A 15,778-nucleotide genomic window follows, 5' to 3' on the forward strand; every position below is an offset into this window, starting at 1 on the left:
ACAAGGCCAAATCTACACTGGAGGTGCTTACCAAGACGACATTGAATGTTCCTGAGTGGCCTAGTTACAGTTTTAACTTAAATCATCTTAACAATCTATGGCAAGACTTGAAGTCTGGCAACTTGAAGAATTTTTTAAATAATAATGGGCACATATTGTACAATCCAGGTGTGCAAAGCTCTTCGAATTACACCAAAAGAGTCACTGCTGTAATTGCCGCCAAAGGTGCTCCTACAAAAATATTGAGTCAGGGGTGTGAATACTTATGTAAATGAGATATTTCTGTATTTAATTTTCAATACATTTGCAAACATTTCTAAAAACATGTTTTCACTTTGTCATTAAGGGGTATTGTGTGTAGAGAAAATCAATTTAGTAAATTTTGAATTCAGGTTGTAACAACAAAATGTGGACTAAGTCGAGGGGTATGAATACTGTCTGAAGGCACTGCACAATCTGTGGAAATTGTGAGAAGATTAGCATATGTGCTAACGTACATTTACAGGTACAGTGCTGCCAGATTTAAATGCAGCAACTATTTTTTATTAAAACCATTAGACTTTAGTAATGAGTTTAAATACAAAATCTGGAGTGAATCTGACGTATGGTTCATGAGAAGATGATTGCAGCTGTTTTTTTTTTAGCATTAGCGTTACATATGCAAAGAATTAGTTGTTAAACGTTTTAGTTTTTTGAGATATCAATACCAAATTCATTGTGGTTCATCTTAGGGATGTCCATGATAGCAATGACAAGTTTCAAGTTGATAGGCCACTGTGGAGTGGATTAAATGTACATGTAAAATTTGACTATTGATTTGTCAATAACTGTCATCTTTTGACCAATCCCTTAGCTTTCAAATGAGAAAAAAAGTTACCAATCTATGCTTTGCTGTGAACCCCAATAAGACAATTTATTCATATCACACACATTGAAAGACAGAAGTGGAAAAATAGATTTATTAAGCAAAACCAAATCCGAGGCGACAGTCGCCACCTGATCACGAACCAGCAATCCTTTCTTTTTCAGAACTTATGATTTATGTTCTGAGGGGGAAGAGTGGAAAAGCATTCTGTTGTCAGCAGAGCTGCTCAATGGAGTATGCAGAGCGGGAGGTTTGTTAGATTTTTTTTTTACGACAAAATAAAACCCACTATGATTCTGTCCCAAATGGCACCCTATTCCCTACAGAGCTCTATTGGTCGTGGTCTAAAGTAGCACACTATATAGGGGAAAGGGTGCCAATTGGGATGCACACTTTGTGCTGCTAGTAGTAGACCAGTAAATCTGGGAAAAAGTGCTTGTTTTTCTTTTGCTTGTTAAAGGTTGTCATCCATGCTAGATCAAATAGTGATCGGTGACAAAGTTAGGCCATTTTCAACGGGTTAAAGTTAGAATCTGGTGGAAATGGACATAATGGAAATTGTAATAGATTTAGGTAAAATATCCTGAAATTCTCAACCAAACTGAGTCGATTATCAAACAAACACATAGACTATGGAATGGATACGTTAAGTTACTTTTCGTACAGTTATTATGCTTTAAGACATGCAAGTACACAGAAAGGATGAACATTCAGATTTTTTTCAGCTAGTTGTGGTCTATAGCACCACCAAGTACCCTTTTCAGATGACCTAGACCAGGGCTCTCCAACCCTGTTCCTGGAGAGACACCGTCCTGTAGGTCCTAATCTAGCACACCTGAGTCTAATAATTAGCTGGTTTAAAAACTGAACCAGCTTAGCTATAGTTGGAGTTGGAGTGAAAACCTACAAGAGAGTAGCTCTCCAGGAACAGGGTTGGAGACCCCTGACATAAACCCTGTGAGAAAACTGCAGTTGACCCCAATGAACCAGGAGAACTTTACCTCGTAAGAATCCGACTTTCTGGGCCAGAGATACTTAAACTGTAATGCTATTTTTAAGGGTTGAAATGTACATGCATGCAGCCAAATAGGATAGTCACAGACTGTGACCAAATTTACTGAACACATCAATATTAATCAGGGATGGGCAACTCCAGTCCTTGGGGACCTAGTTGGTATCACACTTTTGCCCCAACACCTGACTCCAATAGTTAACCAACTCATGATCTTCAGTTGAGAATGCAATTAGTTTAATCACCTGTATTTGCTAGGGATGGGTAAAAATACCACACCTCAGTATAAGGCACATGACAACCCACTTGGAGTTTGCCAACAGGCACCTAAAGAACTCTCAGGCCATGAGAAAAAAAGATTCTCTGGTCTGATGAAACCAAGATTGAACTCTTTGGCCTGAATGCCAAGTGTCACGTAGGGAGAAAACCTGGCACCATCCCTAAGGGAAAGCATGGTGGAGGCAGCTGTGGGGATGCTGTGGGGATGCTTTTCAGCGGCAGTGACAGTGAGACTAGTCAGGATCAATGGAAAGAGGAACGGAGCAAATTAAAGAGAGATTATTGATGAAAACCTGCTCTAGAAGGTTCAGGACCTCAGACGGGGGGGACGGGGGGGGGGGGGGGGTGAAGGTTCTCCTTCCAACAGGACAACGACCCTAAGCACACAGCCAAGACAACGCAGGAGTATCTTTGGGACAAGTCTCTGAATGTCCTTGAGTGGCCCAACAAGAGCCGGGACTTGAACATCGAACATCTCTGGAGAGACCTCAAAAGAGCTGTGCAGCAATGCTCCCCATACAACCTGACAGCCTGAGAGGATCTGCAGACAAGAGGAGAAATTCCCCAAATACAGGTATGTCAAGTTTGTAGCATTCATACCCAAGAAGACTCGAGGCTGTAATCGCTGCCAAAGGTGCTTCTACAAAGTGCTGAGGAAAGGGTCTGAATACTTATGTGTGATGTTTTTTTAATTAATGTATTAACATTTTAAAAACGATGTAAAACCTGTTCTTGCTTTATCATGATGTGGTATTGTGTGTAGATTGATGAGAGAAAAAAACAATTTATTTAATTTTAGAATAAGGCTGTAACGTAACAAAATATGGAAAAAGTCAAGGGGTCTGAATACTTTCCGAATGCACTGTATGTATGCATGTAAATAGTCTGTTTATATTAATATAGTATGTTCAGTGCATTTTCAGTATTTTTAACTATCAGTATATTTAACTATTTGACGGTTTTAATATTTTATCCCTTAAAAATTACATTACTGTTTCAATATCTCTGGACCAGAAAGTCAGGTTCTTACGAGGTAACGTTCTTCTGGTTGAGTGGGGTCTCCTGCAGTTTTCCGAAGGGGTCTACATCAGGGCTCTCCAACCCTGTTCCTGGAGAGCTACCATCATGTAGGTTTTCATTCCAACCCTAATCTAGCGCACCAAATTCTAATTAGCTGGTTCATAAGATGAATCAGATTCGTTACAACTGCGGTTAGAATGAAACCCTACAGGAGGGTAGTTCCCCAAGAACAGGGTTGGAGCTCCCCGGTCTACATCATCTGAGAAGTGTACTTGGTGATATTACAGACCACAACTGTAGCTGAAAACATCAGAATTTTCAACCTTTCTGTTACTCACATGTCTTAAAGCATAGACATTTATGAAAAGTAACTATTAATGCATCCATTCCATAGTCTACGTGTTTGTTTGATAAGCCACTCAGTTTTTGTTGAGAATTTCCGAATATTTAACCTAAATCTATTACTATTGCCATTATGCCCATTTTCACCACATTTGACCTGTAACCCATTGAAAATGGCCTTATAAATCGAAGATTAACATGTTATCCAGCCTAACTTTGTATCACCCCATCATTGTTTGATCTAGCATAGATGAAAGCCTTTAACAAGCAAAACATACATAAAACATTTCCAGGTTGGTTGGTCTACAATAGGGAGAACAGATGGCAACATTATGAAAAGTAAGGAAAAATTGCAAGAATAATGTACATAAAAGGGGAGAGCAAACGAGGACGAAGTGGGAATGTCACAGGAAAATGTTGACCCTGTGCATAACTGATTTAAGAAGTTTCCACATTTAAGTTTCCACAGCGAAGTATAAACATTTTTAAGAAATGGCACTTTCCAAGAAAATCAACTCAGATTTTGTATGAGGGAATGTGTTAATTAATAGGTATGGTATTAAAAGGGAGTGAACTCCACAGCTTGTTGTTCAAGCCCACTTCATACTCTCCCTGTCTCAGCACTCAGTCAGTCTACCTGTTTTTCTTTTTTAGATTAATCCCACACACTTATATCATCTACATTTACTGCTCCATATGACGATAAGTTGTTTCTGATTCCATAAGCGTTAAACATTTCATAATTACAACCATAATAATACTATTTGTTTTGGCAAAGTCTGGGGAATATTTAGGTCCAGCCATTCTATTGATATGTCATCATTGTCATGTGATCCGTGAACTCACTGCAGGCTGTAGGTCTGCTTCCTGTCATGGAGGCCAACTGTAATGAACAGTGAGCAGGGGGTTCTTTTTGTTTTTGCGTACGGTGATCCGTCCCTGAAGCTCCTCCCCTAAAGAGAAAAAACAATAAAAGTGAGAGGCTGAGCACCAACCTTTGACTTCTATTCACCTGTATTGGAGCACTCTGGGGTGAAGTCTCCCATAGGAACAGATCTAGGACCAGCATTCCCTCCCCCAACTGTAACCTCGACCATTAATGCTACACTGATGCAAAATCAATGTCTTGGAGCCGCACATCTCTAATCTAGAGAATAACCTCTCCTAGGTAATAGAGAGTAGGGCTATTCAGTTACAGTCCCAGAGTGCCACATCAACATCAGGCCAATAATTCAATAAATACATAATAAATACATATGATGAGTACAACCTCAAGAACACCATCCCAACTGTGAAGCATGGAGGTGGAAACATCTTTCTTTGGGGATGCTTTTCAGCAAAGGGGACAGGACTACTGCACCGTATTGAGGGGAGGATGGATGGGGCCATGTATCGCGAGATCTTCCTTCAGTGAGAGCATTGAAGATGGGTCGCGGCTGGGTCTTCCAGCATGACAACGACCCGAAAAACACAGCCAGGGCAACTAAGGAGTGGCTCCGTAAGAAGCATCTCAAGGTCCTGGAGTGGCCTAGCCAGTCTCCAGACCTGAACCCAATAGAAAATCTTTGGAGGGAGCTGAAAGTCCGTATTGCCCAGCGACAGCCCCGAAACCTGAAGGATCTGGAGAAGGTCTGTATGGAGGAGTGGGCCAAAATCCCTGCTGCAGTGTGTGCAAACCTGGTCAAGAACTACAGGAAACGTATGATCTCTGTAATTGCAAACAAAGGTTTCTGTACCAAATATGAAGTTCTGCTTTTCTGATGTATCAAATACTTATGTCATGCAATAAAACGCAAATTAATTACTTAAAAATCATACAATGTGATTTTCTGGATTTTTGTTTTAGATTCTGTCTCTCACAGTTGAAGTGTACCTATGATAAAAATTACAGACGTAATTTGTAAGTAGGAAACCTGCAAAATCGGCAGTGTGTCGAATACTTGTTCTCCCCACTGTATATATACAGTTGAAGTCGGAAGTTTACATAGACCATTTAAACTCAGTTTTTCACAATTCTTGACAATTAAACAGAGTAAAAATTCCCGGTCCTAAGATCACCACTTTATTTTGAGAGTGTGAAATGTCAGTAGTAGATAATAATATTAGTAGAGAGAATGATTTGTTTCAGCTTTTATTTATTTCATCACATTACCAGTGGGTCAGAAGTTTACATACACTCAATTAGTATTTGGTAGCATTGCCTTTAAAATGTTAAACTTGGGTCAAACGTTTCGGGTAGCGTTCCACAAGCTTCCCACAATAAGTTGGGTGAATTTTGGCTCATTCCTCCTGACAGAGCTGGTGTAACTGAGTCAGGTTTGTAGGCCTCTTAGCTCGCACATGCTTTTTAAGTTCTGCACACACATTTTCTATAGGATTGAAGTCAGGGCTTTGTGATGGCCACTCCAATACCTTGACTTTGTTGTCCTTAATTAAGCCATTTTGCCACAAAATTGGAAGAACGCTTTGGGTCATTGTCCATTTGGAAGACCCATTTGCGACAAAGCTTTAACTTCCTGACTGATGTCTTGAGATGTTGCTTCAATATAATCACCTAATTTTCCTACCTCATGATGCCATCTATTTTGTGAAGTGCACCAGTCCCTCTTGCAGCAAAGCACCCCCACAACATGATGCTGCCACCCCCGTGCTTCACGGTTGGGATGGTGTTCTTCAGCTTGCAAGCCTCCGCCCTTTTCCTCCAAACATAACGATGGTCATTATGGCCAAACAGTTCTATTTTTGTTTCATCAGACCAGAGGACATTTCTCCAAAAAGTATGATCTTTGTCCCCATGTGCAGTTGCAAACTGTAGTCTGGCTTTTTTTATGGCGGTTTTGCAGCAGTGGCTTCTTCCTTGCTGAGCGGACTTTCAGCTTATGTCAATATAGAACTCGTTTTAATGTGGATATAGATACTTTTGTACCTGTTTCCTCCAGGGTCTTCACAAGGTTCTTTGCTGTTGTTCTGGGATTGATTTGCACATTTCGCACCAAAGTACGTTCATCTCTAAGAGACAGAACGCGTCTCCTTCCTGAGCAGTATGATGGCTGCGTGGTCCCATGGTGTGTAGACTTGCGTACTATTGTTTGTACAGATGAAAGTGGTACCTTCAACCATTTGGAAATTGCTCCCAAGGATTAACCAGACTTGTGGAGGTCTACATTTTTTTTCTGAGTTCTTGGCTGATTTCTTTTGATTTTCCCATGATGTCAAGCAAAGAGGCACTGAGTTTGAAGGTAAGCCTTAAAATAAATCCACAGGTACACCTCCAATTTACTCAAATGAAACAAATTAGCCTATCAGAAGCTTCTAAAGCTATGACATAATTTTCTGGAATTTTCCAAGCTGTTTAAAGGCACAGTCAACTTAGTGTATGTAAACTTCTGACCCACTGGAATTGTGATAGTTAATAATAAGTGAAATAATCTGTCTGTAAACAATTGTTGGAAAAATTATTTGTGTCATGAACAAAGTAGATGTCCTAACCGACTTTTGTGGAGTGGTTGAAAAACTAGTTTTAATGACTCCAACCTAAGTGTCTGTAAATTTCCAACTTCAACTGTATATACAAATATATATACTTTATTATTCCTTACAAACCTTACCACCCTTCCTCCAATAAACAATAACACTTAGGCTTCTACCTTCATTTTATACATATTATACACATTTTATAGACAGAATCTATTTTACAATAATTATATTTTGTTTGTTTTTAGTCCTTCCTCTATTTCTGATGTACATCCAGTTTGATTTCTATTTGTAACTGTGCTATTTCACAAAATGTCTAAATCTATATACATGTTACAGACCCCGTATGTTTTACATTGGTTATCTTGTTGTTAGTCCCACCCTTCAGCTCATCCCATCTATCTCTTAACACCATCCATTTTGGATTTCTATTTGCCATATATTTCTCAACTGTGCTGTGATGCTTCACAAAAGTACTGAACATTTCTAATCTCATAGCTTCTACAGATTGTAAATTAAAGATAAGCATTTATGCTAAAATAATTATACTATTATTGATTGATTGACTATGGCTTTTCAAATGATCCAGTATTGCTATCTGCAGCATTAGTTCCTGTGACCAAAAACGAGCTATATATGGACAGTACCAAAATAAATGATCTAATGACTCTGCCTCCTCACAGCAAAATCTGCAGAGCTGGGAAGATTGTATCCCCCATATATATAACATTCTATTGGTTGCAAGAATTTTGTATAGTATAGTAATTTCATTTGAAAAATTTGAAGTTCTGAGTCCGGCGTTGTTTTGTGTGTCAAGTCATAAACCATGTGCCATGGAATGGGTACATCGGAAATCTCTTTATAAGCTGTCAATTGTTTGGTCCTTAAATGAAATGGGTATATGTTTTTATTTATCACAATTTTCTTTAACCATTTCTGTTCTTTAATGCAGGGCCAACAGACAAGTTCCTTACTTCTTTCCCCTTCCATTTTTGTGGTAATGCTGCAATTAGTTAGTTGTAATTTTGGGTAGAGCAGACATATCCATATGTCCGTTTTAGCTGCATGTGTGACATAACTCCACCAGTCCTATCTTTGATATCATTCACTAAAATTATACATTTTTTAAACATTTAATTGAAAAATATGTGTTTTTTAAATCAATTAGTATATTTGAGTTTAACATCAATATTTGTTGTATTATTTGTTTTGTCTTTTCAGGTGGATTAAACGTGTAAAAAAAAATTATGCTTGTTTATAAAAAATATAGCTTGTTTAAAAAATAACAATATTTTGGAGATTATTTCCTTTTCAAACAACCGAAAGTGAGCAGTTGTAATTTGAATAAAGGGAAAAAGGCCATTCTTGAACTTGGTGTGAGACATTCCTACCAATTTACTAGAAAACAAGTTTGGATTTAAGTATACCTTTTGAATGACTGATGCCTTTAGTGCGAGATCTAATGCTTTAATATTTAATAACTTCTGCCCTCCGAATTCATATTCAGTATAGTATAGGCCCATTATTATTTTTTCTTTTTTTCTTCATATAATTTAAAAAGCAGGTCACTAGGTGTAGGCAAAACTATAAGCAAATAGGTCAACTGTGATATGACTAGAGTTAAATCAGGGTGATTTTCCCACAAATAGACAGGTATTTTCCTTTCCATGGTAGCAAGATCTTATCTATATTTTTGCTAACTTTCTATAAAATGGATTGGAATGAGATCATTTCTTTCTTTTGGGATTTTTATACCGAGTATGTCCACATCCCCATCAGACCATTGTATTGGTAAACTACACGGTAATGTATTCTTTAGTGATCCAATACGTAATATAGTACACTTATCATAATTTGATTTTAATCCAGAGAGGTTAGCAAAAGTATCTAGATCCACCATGAGGCCGTGGAGGGATTCTTATTGTGGTTTTAAAAGAAAACATGAGTCATCAGCGTACAGTGACACCTTTGTTTTTAAGCCACAGATTTCTAATCCCTTAATATTCTTGTTGGATCTGATTTTAACAGCTAACATTTCAATGGCAATAATAAATAGATATGCCGATAGTGGACAACCTTGTTTTACTCCTATAAACAGTTTAAAACTTTCTGAGATGTAGCTATTCTTTACTATTTTACACATAGGGTTACTATACATAACTTTAACCCCTTTTATAAGAGATTCCCCAAAATTGAAATATTCTAGGCATTTCTATATAAATTCCAGTCGTACTTTATCAAAAGCCTTTTCAAAATCAGCTATGAAAACCAGGCCTGGAGTCCCCGATATTTCATAGTATTCTATTGTTTCCAGTACTTGTCTTATATTATCTCCAATGTATCGTCAATGTAAAAAACCTGTCTGATTAGAATGAATAATATCTGACAATACCTTTTTAATTCTATTTGCCAAGCATTTAGGTAGGATTTTTGCATCACAATACTGAAGTGTAAGATGCCTCCAATTTGTAAAATGGACTGGATCTTTATATACACCACTTGGGTCCTGTTTCAGTAATAATGATATCAGACCTTCTTGTTGCGTGTCTGACAATATACCATTTATATAGGAGTGATTAAAACATGCTAATAATGGTCCTCTGAGTATTTAAAAAAAAGTTTGGTATACTTCCACTGGTATGACATCCAGCCCTGGAGTTTTCCCAGCCTTTAAAGGCTTTAATTGCATCAAGAAGTTCCTCCTCTGTAATTTGGCCTTCACGTGAGTCTTCCTGTACAGATGTTAATTTTCCATTATTTTTAGGAAAATAATCCATACAGTTAGCTTCGGTTAGTGGAGATGGAGGAGACTGAAATTAAAACATATTCTTAAAGTACTTTACTTCCCCTTTCAAAATATAATTCGGTGAATCATTTGTGACTCCATCATTTGCAACAAGTTTCAATACATTTTTTGGGGTAGCATTTATATTTTGAAGATTTAAAAAGAATTTGGTGCATTTGTCCCCATATTCCATCGAGTTCGATTAATTTTTATAATATATTACACTGGATCTTTCTTGATTAAGTTTATCCATTTCTTTTTGTTTTTCCTATAACTTATTATGTGCCTCTATGATACAGTTTTCATTGCTGTCTAACTGTACTGTTTTATAGATGAGTACTGAATTGCATGGCCTCTAAAGGCACATTTAAAAGTGTTCCATTCAATAAGGGGATTTGCTGTACCTATCTGCTCTCTGAAAAAGTCAGTTATACATTCTTCTGTCCTAGTTGTAAACAATTTATCACCAAGTAGGCTTTGATTAAATTTCCAATATCCTCGCCCATGTGGAAATTCTGTAAGAGTCATATATATGTCAATTATGTTATGATCCGACCGCATCCTGTCCCCTATCAACACTTTTTAAACTTTTGGTACCAGAGAGAATGACAAAGTAATCTAGACGAATAGCTTGATCAAGCCTCCGCCATGTATATATCTCACTAGTTCATGGTATTTAAGACTCCATATATCCACTAATTCCAATATATCCATGACAATCATGATTTCCTTAAGTGCCTGAGGGTGATAGTTTGTAGTGTGATTTCCTTTACGGTCCATAGAGGTATTTAAAACAGTATTAAAATCTCCCACCATAATAAAAGAGTCTAGTGTTGCTTGTAGAGTTGATACATTCTTATATATATTTTCAAAGAAGATTGTATCATCATTATTATGGACTGTATAAGTTTATTAGCCATATCTGTTCACTGTCCAATAACATATTTAAAATAATCCATCTACCTTGATGATCTGTTTGGACAATTTGCAAATTTGGATCAAAATTGCTGAAAACCATCACCCCTTTTGAAATTATTTTCCCATGGGAGAAATATATTTCGCACCCCCAGTCCTGTTCCTCACAAAACTTCATCTAAAATTGTTGAATGAGTTTCCTGTAAACAATAAATATTATATTCCTTCTCTTTTAGCCAGGTAAATACTGATCGTCTTTTCTTATTATCTGCTAAGCCATTACAATTATAACTGGTTATACTTATTTCAGCACTTACCATAATGAGACACAACTTTCAATTCTATTTATCAAAATATTGGTTTGTAAACGTACCATTAAAAAGTAACATGACGATTGAGTGTCTATATAGCTGTACCATGATATTTGCAGTGCTACTAAGTAAACCTCCAATTGGTCCCCACTATTCCACCCTTAAAAGCCCTCCTCATCCCGAGTTGGGTTGTCATCCCAATGCCTGGCAGACCACCCCTGACCCCCCGGATCCCATAGCCCTGTAGAAACTGGGATCCATCCTTCGAAAAGAGCACACAGTGCCATTTACCGAACAGAAGTAGATCAACCGCCAAATGCATTTCCATCACCCTCACCTCGATTTGTATTATAGCCATAAAAATATATATATTTTTAAAATCCTGTTTATCTTATTTTCCATAGTTAGCAATTAATATCTGTAGTAATGTAGGCAATTTATGCAAAGCATTTTTACCTCTCACCAGTCCCACCATTATCAAAATTACAGTATTGCACACCAATTATTATATTAGCAAACAATTATTGTGAATCATCCTATATTGTCCCTAACATCTTTTACTCCCCCGCAACAGTTGTGGGATACACACATACACACTCAACCCCTTTCCTCCACACAACCATAGGCTCTCATTCTCAAAAGTTGCACCATCCCAGAGCCCAACTCAAGAAAGGTCTTGATTTACGAATGCATATACTGTTGCAGCTGTATGAGAAGGCCTGCAAAACAGTGCAAAAAAATTGGCAGAAATGGGGAGATTTTATTAACCATTGTCACGTCCTAGATGATGGAGGTCAGATATACCCCCTTCCCCTGAAACACCCACAACATGGTCCCCTGTATTAACCTTATTCCCAAGCATCTCAATGCAGTCAGACTTTTGATTTTGTGCCACCAGGGCCACAATAATATACCACCTCTATGAATGTCTGAGTGTGACCCCTCCCCATGGGTTACTGCAGCAAGTGTTGCCAACACTGCCACTGCCTGGGTGGGGGCACCCCACCAGAATCCCCACCGGCTAGGTACAAGGTCGTCAAGGTTCTCATTAGCAGCTTTGAGAATTTCCTTGTATATTATGCTCTCCCTTTAGGGGGCTTTGGCTTTGCAGAACCAATCCTGCCAAGCAGGCTCAGAATCTTGAGGTGGCAGTGCTGCTCTAGTGTCACTACTTCCACCGAAGTCGGTGCCTCTCCTTGTTCAGGCGGTGTTTGGCGGTCGATGTCACCGACCTTCCAGCCATCACTGATCCATTTTTCATAGCCATTCATTTTCCATTGGTTTTGTCTTGTCTTCCTTCACACCTGGTTCCAATCCCATCAATTACATGTTGTGTATTTAACCCTCTGTTTCCCCTCATGTCCTTGTCGAAGATTGTATGTGATGTGCATTTTAGTGTTGGTGTGTGACGGGTTTTGTACCCACTTGTTATTTTGTCAATTTTGGTTGTTTTGGAGTTTTGTCAATATTTATTAAACAACTCCATTTATACCAAGTTCGTTCTCCATTTATACCAAGTTCGTTCGCCTGACTTCCCTGCCACCAACACGCACCCCTTACATCTAGGTCTCTGACTGCATTTTGGCTGCATATAGACCACTTACAGCAGGCCCATAAAACAGTTAGGGACTTCTCCTTAGTGCCTGGGTCATTCAGGTGGGTGTCTAGGGTATAGGGTTGTGGACCGTTCCATCAATATAGGATCATAAAAAAATAGATTAGATGTATAATTAATTAAACAAATGTAGTTGCCCTTGATAGGACAATAAATAAATGAAATGTATAATTTATTTTAAAACGCTGTTCCACTATGATAGGACGATAAATAAATAGGACGTATAATTCATTCTAAAAAGTATATCCCTCATCTGAACAACATTGAAAGCGCACTCACAACTCTTGCTGACAGCAATACATTGGTTCTGGGATATGCAACCATTTCCTTTCTCACTCAACGCCACACTTTCCCAAACACAACAAAAAAACTCACACCACACCTTCCACACATACTGTGCCTTCTGTTTACTGAGTTTTTATCTTCACCATGTTGAATTAGTGCTTTTGTGTTCCAATTAGTTATATTTGAAGACATATAGAAAGCTGTATTTTTTGTTGTATTATTACAATCCATTACCAGGCTAGAATTGTGTTTCGTTATTTGCCGCCTCGATGAGAACTTAGTCATTTTTCAAATAGCCATGGAATAGTCTTTGTGTCTCTGATCAACTGGTTATCAATATATAGTTTATCGACGACGAGAGCTACTCGTTTCCCTTTTAATCTAATACGTTCTGCAATCTCCTTCAGTAACTGGTCACTCATGCCAATTTTTGTGCCAGCAAGTCTTTTACCCAGGCTTTTAACCATTATTTTATCTTTAAAGAAAGCAAATTTGGCAACGATTGGGTGTTCACTGCCCTCACTGTCCGAAGTGGTGTACAAGTTCTAGTTGGATTTTGTCGATAGCTTCGTGTGGAGTCTGTAGCGCTGTAAAGGAGGAACTCTCTAACTACAGATTCAGGAACTTCTCCTTCTTTCTCTTGGATACCTGTAAGCAACAGATTCTCTCTCATGGATCTAGTCTGTATGTTAAGTAAGGCTTCTCTCAGAGCAGTGTACTCCTTTTTAAGTTCATTCACTTCGGTTTCAATCTTATTGACTGTCCTTTTTAGTTTGTCTTTCTCCAATGTCGCAACTTTTTCATCACTAATCTCGAGGCTTGCCTTCAACTCTTTTATATCCTTACTCACTAGTTCAAGTATACCCAGTTTGTCATTGATTTTAACAGATCGGTTTCGACCTTTACCATTCCCGGTGGTGAAAATATATAATCGTCTGTGTCTGTAGAAGAGTCACGTTTTCGTTTTGAAATAGGTTCCCCTGTCTAACTCTCTGTCATGCTTGTTTTCGTAATACTTGTCGAGACATTTCTCTAGTCTTAAAATGTGTTTTGTGTTGTTATCCAGATTAAAGGTTATCACCCACCAGATTGTGTAGTGCTAATATTTAGTCTAACTTACCGATATTGAAAATTACTTTTTATCTTGAGGTGCTCTACATAGCTACGCTCAGCCCGTCATCTGCTCCCCTCTATCTTGCATCATCAAGAAGAAGAGACTTGCTTGGGCCAAGAAACAAGAGCAATGGACATTAGACCAGGAGAAATCTGTCCTTTGGTCTGATGAGTCCAAATTTTAGATTTTTAGTTTCAACCATCTTGTCTTGTGAGACGCAGAGTAGGTGAATGGATGATCTCCGCATGTGTGGTTCCAACTGTGAAGCATGGCGGAGGTGGTGTGATGGTGCTTTGCTGGTGACACTGCCAGTGGTTTATTTAGAATTCAAGGCACACTTAACCAGCATGGCTACCACAGCTTTCTGCAGCAATACGCCATCCCATCTGTCTTGGGCTTAGTGGGACTATCATTTGTTTTTCAACAGACAATGACCCAAAACACACCTCCAGGCTGTGTAAGGGCTATTTGACCAAAAAGGAAAATGATGGAGTGCTGCATCAGATGACCTGGTCTCCACAATCACCCGACCTCAACCCAATTGAGATGGTTTGGGGTGGATTTTTACAAAATAGACCATTTTAACTTTGCAGCTGGCCTATCTAGGGGAAATCGTTTAGTTCTGGCGCCAGGGCAAGATTCATGACAAATGTCAACCTGCCAAAAATGGGCAGATACTGAGCATTACCCATTTTTTCCCCCAGATGAATGACGAAGGGCTGGGAAAAGGGTCGGAAATGGAACCCAGCCCCACAACCCCTCAGGTATTGCTCAGAGCTCGAGGGGAGCCAGAATGGGAAGGGGGTTATGCAGGGGTAGGCTACAGTAAGTCTGTGTCCCAAATGGCACCCTATTCACTTTTTAGTGCACCACTTTGGACCAGGACCCATAGGGTTTTGGTCAAAAATAGTGCACCATATAGGGCATGGAGTTTTCAACACTTACCCAACGAGGTAAGGAGCCTGCTGGTTTTCTGTTCGAACTAATAATGAATTGCACCCACTGTCTAAATCAGTCCCTAATTAGAGAGGATCGATAAGAAAATGCAATGGAACTTGCTTCGAAGTCCAGAGTTGAGTTTGAGAGTTGAGTTTGAGGGATATAGAGAACAAGTTGCCATTTGGGGTTTAAAAAAGGCCAAAAGAGTAATTGCTCTGATTAAATGCAACCCCTGCAGGGTAAATAAAACGAGTTTGAGATCAAATAACTGAAAAAAGAAAACTGGGAGAAAAATTCTAAGCTATGTTCGAATACTTATACTAACCACACTAACCGTACTATTTGTGACATAAATTGAGTATATAGTATGCTTGTTGGTCATAGTATGGAGAGTTAGTATTCCAAAAGTTCCCGGATGTCGTACTACATTCGGCAAAAAACAAAGTATACCCGCAGTGGACACTATTTCCGAACTTTTAGGGCCTATAATACATTTCTTCAGGAATGGGCATGGCTTCATAACTTTTCAGATTTGAAGAAAATAGTGGAAAATATGCAGCCAAAGTCCGACAAGAGCGCATACAAATTAATTGCTTTAACTTCTTTGGGATAGGGGGCAGTATTGGGAATTTTGGATGAAAAGTGTGCCCAAATCAAGCTGCCTGCTACTCAGCCATAAAAGCTAAGATATGCATATTATTATTAGATTTAGATAGAAAACACTCTGAAGTTTCTAAATCTGTTTGAATGATGTCTGTGAGTATAACAGAACTCATACGGCAGGCAAAAACCTGAGAAAAAAATCCAACCAGGAAGTGGGAA

General features: G+C 38.5%; 1 pseudogene; it reads right to left on the reverse strand.

Moving 5' to 3' along the window:
- Positions 1-4,360: 4,360 nt before the first annotated feature.
- LOC109895301 (protein arginine N-methyltransferase 3-like) overlaps positions 4,361-15,778 on the reverse strand; it is a 114,249-nt pseudogene continuing 102,831 nt past the window's right edge.

This window comes from Oncorhynchus kisutch, linkage group LG8, assembly GCF_002021735.2.
Source record: "Oncorhynchus kisutch isolate 150728-3 linkage group LG8, Okis_V2, whole genome shotgun sequence".
In the NCBI taxonomy this organism is placed as follows: Eukaryota; Metazoa; Chordata; class Actinopteri; order Salmoniformes; family Salmonidae; genus Oncorhynchus; species Oncorhynchus kisutch.